This window comes from Chiloscyllium plagiosum, unplaced genomic scaffold, assembly GCF_037043375.1.
Source record: "Chiloscyllium plagiosum isolate Xiang-an unplaced genomic scaffold, Cpla_swu_hap1 HiC_scaffold_8, whole genome shotgun sequence".
Classification (NCBI taxonomy): Eukaryota; Metazoa; Chordata; class Chondrichthyes; order Orectolobiformes; family Hemiscylliidae; genus Chiloscyllium; species Chiloscyllium plagiosum.
Genome location: NW_028270146.1, coordinates 15289736 through 15293885, shown reverse-complemented (window position 1 = coordinate 15293885; position 4150 = coordinate 15289736). Strand labels below are relative to the sequence as shown.

At 58.8% G+C, this 4150-nt stretch overlaps 1 protein-coding gene across 4 annotated transcripts in view; it reads right to left on the bottom strand.

Annotated features, from left to right (window-relative positions):
* Window positions 1-1973, bottom strand: part of cep128 (centrosomal protein 128) — a 416638-nt gene extending 414665 nt beyond the window's left edge. For all 4 annotated transcript variants that reach the window (XM_043696980.2, XM_087989605.1, XM_043696981.2 and 1 more), the window contains exon 1: window positions 1850-1973. The gene's annotated coding sequence lies outside the window, so the exon portion shown is untranslated. The remainder of the gene's footprint in view (window positions 1-1849) is intronic.
* Between the last annotated feature and the right edge of the window lie 2177 nt (window positions 1974-4150).

Below are 4150 nucleotides of genomic sequence, written 5' to 3'. Positions count from 1 at the left end.
CCCCTCACCTCCCTCCTCTCTCTCCCCCTCCCTCCCCCTCCCTCCCTCTCTCTCCCCCTCCCTCCCCCTCCTCCCTCTCTCTCCCCCTCCCTCCCTCCCTCTCTCTCCCCCTCCCTCCCTCCCTCTCTCTCCCCCTCCCTCCCTCCCTCTCCCCTCCCTCCCTCCCGACCCTCTCCCCCCTCCCTCCCTCCCTCTCCCCCCTCCCTCCCTCCCTCCCTCTCCCCCTCCCTCCCTCCCTCTCCCCCTCCCTCCCTCCCTCTCCCCCTCCCTCCCTCCCTCCCTCTCCCCCTCCCTCCCTCCCTCCTCTCCCCCTCCCTCCCTCCCTCTCTCTCCCCCTCCCTCCCTCCCTCTCTCTCCCCCTCCCTCCCTCCCTCTCTCTCCCCCTCCCTCCCTCCCTCTCTCTCCCCCTCCCTCCCTCCTCTCTCTCCCCCTCCTCCCTCCCTCTCTCCCTCCCTCTCTCTCCCCCTCTCTCCCCCTCCCTCCCTCTCTCTCCCCCTCCCTCCCTCCCTCTCTCTCCCCCTCCCTCCCTCCCTCTCTCTCCCCCTCCCTCCCTCCCTCTCTCTCCCCCTCCCTCCCTCCCTCTCTCTCCCCCTCCCTCCCTCCCTCCCTCTCCCCCTCCCTCCCCCTCCCTCCCTCTCTCTCCCCCTCCCTCCCTCCCTCTCTCTCCCCCTCCCTCCCCTCCCTCCCTCTCCCCCTCCCTCCCTCTCTCTCTCTCCCCCTCTCCTCCCTCTCTCTCTCTCCCCCTCCCTCCCTCTCTCTCTCTCCCCCTCCCTCCCTCTCTCTCTCTCCCCCTCCCTCCCTCTCTCTCTCTCCCCCTCCCTCCCTCTCTCTCCCCTCCCTCCCTCTCTCTCCCCCTCCCTCCCTCCCTCTCTCTCCCCCTCCCTCCCTCCCTCTCTCTCCCCCTCCCTCCCTCCCTCTCTCTCCCCCTCCCTCCCTCTCTCTCTCCCCCCCTCCCTCCCCCTCTCTCCCCCTCCCTCCCTCCCTCTCTCTCTCCCCCCCTCCCTCCCCCTCTCCCTCCCCCTCTCCCCCCCCCCTCCCTCTCCCTCTCCCTCCCTCCCCCTCTCCCTCTCCCTCTCCCTCCCTCTCTCTCTCCCCCCCTCCCTCCCCCTCTCCCCCCCCCTCCCTCTCCCTCTCCTCCCCTCCCTCTCCCTCTCCCTCTCCCTCTCCCTCTCCCTCCCTCCCCCTCTCCCCCCCCTCCCTCTCCCCCCCCTCCCTCTCCCTCTCCCCCCCCTCCCTCTCCCTCTCCCCCCCCCTCCCTCTCCCTCTCCCCCCCCTCCCTCTCCCTCTCCCTCTCCCCCCCCCCTCCCTCCCCCCCTCCCTCTCCCTCTCCCCCCCTCCCTCTCCCCCCCCTCCCTCTCCCCCCCCCTCTCCCTCTCCCTCTCCTCCCCCCCCTCCCTCTCCCTCTCCCTCTCCCCCCCTCCCTCTCCCCCCCCTCCCTCTCCCTCTCCCTCTCCCCCCCCCCTCCCTCTCCCTCTCCCTCTCCCCCCCTCCCTCTCCCTCTCCCTCTCCCTCTCCCCCCCTCCCTCTCCCTCTCCCTCTCCCCCCCCTCCCTCTCCCTCTCCCTCTCCCCCCCCCTCCCTCCCCCCCTCCCTCTCCTCTCCCCCCCCTCCCTCTCCCCCCCCTCCCTCTCCCTCTCCCTCTCCCCCCCCCCCTCCCTCTCCCTCTCCTCTCCCCCCCTCCCTCTCCCTCTCCCTCTCCCCCCCCTCCCTCTCCCTCTCCCTCTCCCCCCCTCCTCTCCCTCTCCCTCTCCTCAGTGCCCAGGCCTGGCTCAGGGGATGGTGTGAACCACAGCCCCTCTTCTCGATCAAAATGAAGGGTCAGGAGGGTACTCGTTATAAGAAGCTGTTACCTTTAACTCGCCACAAAGATCCATCCCGCCCTCATTGGCGGTCCGTCCCGGGCCATCGGCAGCCGCCCTCAGCCCCTGGGAGGGGAGCTGAAGCGTCTATGGCAACTTGAAATGTCCGCCTTCGCCCCGGCTTGGACCTACCGCGCGGCTCGCTGGGAGATGCAGTCCCTCCCCCCCTAAACTCTCCTCCTCGGGAACGGAGGGGTTGGGACAAGGAGACTACTATTCCCAGAAAGCACTGCGAGCCTACCCAGCAGCGCCGCCCTACTGGTGTCTCGCTTTAATGCCTGTTCGGAAATTGCGCCAAACGTCCCGCCTCCTCCCCTCAGATCCCACAGAGGCGCCAGAGAGCAACTCCAGAGCGCTTAGTCTTAACCACCCACTCACTCACTCACTCACTCATTCATTCACCCACATACATGGCCACCTCCTGCTTTTAGTCTTTGTTCCCTTCTCAGTTAGAACTTGGAGGCCCAATGGTTATTTCTTTTAAAGTATAAACATTATTCGAAATTGAACACTGAGCAACAATTTTAATTTATTTTACACTTAATGTAGAGGTTTACAAAATCATGAGGGGCACGGATAGGATAAATAAATAAGGTCTTTTCCCTGGGAGGGCATAGGTTTAGGGTGAGAGAGGAAAAATAGAAAAGGGACCTAAGGGGTAAGTTTTTCACACAGAGAGTGGTTCGTGTATGGAATGAGTTGCCAGAAGAAGTGATGGAAGCTGGTACAGTTGCAACATTTAAAAGGCATCTGAATGGTATATGAATAGGAAGGGTTTAGAGGGATATGGGCCAAGTGCTGGCAAATGGGACTAGATTAGGTTAGTATATCTGGTCGACATGGACAGGTTGGACCGAAGTGTCTGTTTCCGAGCTGTACATCTCTATGACTCTAATATGCACAAGTTCTCACCCCACGTTCCATCCACCGCCCCCCCCCCCCCCCCCCCTGTCTTGACCAGACCATTGGGCTCCTGTCTGAGTAGAGAGAGAGTGAATTTGTGTTGGTTAAAGTATCCTCAATGGTAATGTCAGCCGGTGCAGGAAATTAATCCACTCGACATCACAAACCATGTGATCAGAGGCCGGGATTAGAATAGATTCCCTACAGTGTGGAAATAGGCCCTTTGGCCCAACCAGTCCTCACTGACCCTCCGAAGAGTAACCCATCCAGATCCATTTCCCTCAAACTAAAGCACCTAACACTAAGGGGCAATTTAGAACATAGAACATTACAGCGCAGTACAGGCCCTTCGGTCCTCGATGTTACACTGACCTGTCTTACCAATCTGAAGCCCATCTAACCTACACTATTCCATGTACGTCCATATGCTTGTCCAATGACGACTTAAATATACTTATAGCATGGCCAATTCACATGACCTGCACATCTTTGGACTGTGGGAGGAAATCGGAGGACCCAAAGGAAACCCATGCAGACACGGAGAGAATGTGCAAACTCCACACAGACAGTCGCCCGAGGCTAAAATTTGAACCTGGGACCCTGGTGCTGTGAGGCAGCAGTGCTAACCACTGAGCCATCATGCCGCTGTCCAAGCATGGGCGGGAAACAGCCAGGGATCCTATGATCGGAGTCTGTGAGTGGATCCTGCCCAAGCACATTCTGGGATCCAGCAAGGGATCCTGTGATTAGAGGTTGCGAGCGAGCCCAGCCCAAACTTGTTCCAGGATCCGGTTACACCACTGGTAGTTATAGATTTAGAGCTAGTGGTGGCAGGAGGAGGAGATGGGAGGCAGGAGGGTCATTAGCAGCAAGTGCTCAGCTCCTCCCAAGACTCCTGGCCTGGTCTGGGTACCTGCATGAAGACAAGACTTTAATAAGACTTTAATATCTGGATGTATCACATTCTTTTTGGTTTTGTTTCCTTTATTTCTGCTGCTTTTTAAAATTCTGGTTTTGTAATCAAAAGTGTAACCAAGTTAGTGCCGGTTACATTGGTAGAGGCAAGATGGTACCTAAGTGTGAGCGATTTTCATTCCAGCAGCAGTGGCATGGTGAAGGGGACTTGTGCCTGGCCACCAGGCCCATGGATCATGACAGAGCTTTTCACAAGAAAGTTTTGAAAGTTAGACACTTTCTGTATATCTTCATTTTTCTGACTTCATATGCTATGTTTTGGTTTATTTTTCTTTTTTTTAAGATGGCACCAAAGAGTGATGACGAGGTTACGCAACACTTTCAATGTAACAAGGTCCTCATGACAATAAATAAATCAAGTCAAACCAGCTTTCCAGCAAACTGAGCTGACCATTCCCCTCGATAAAGTCTCCC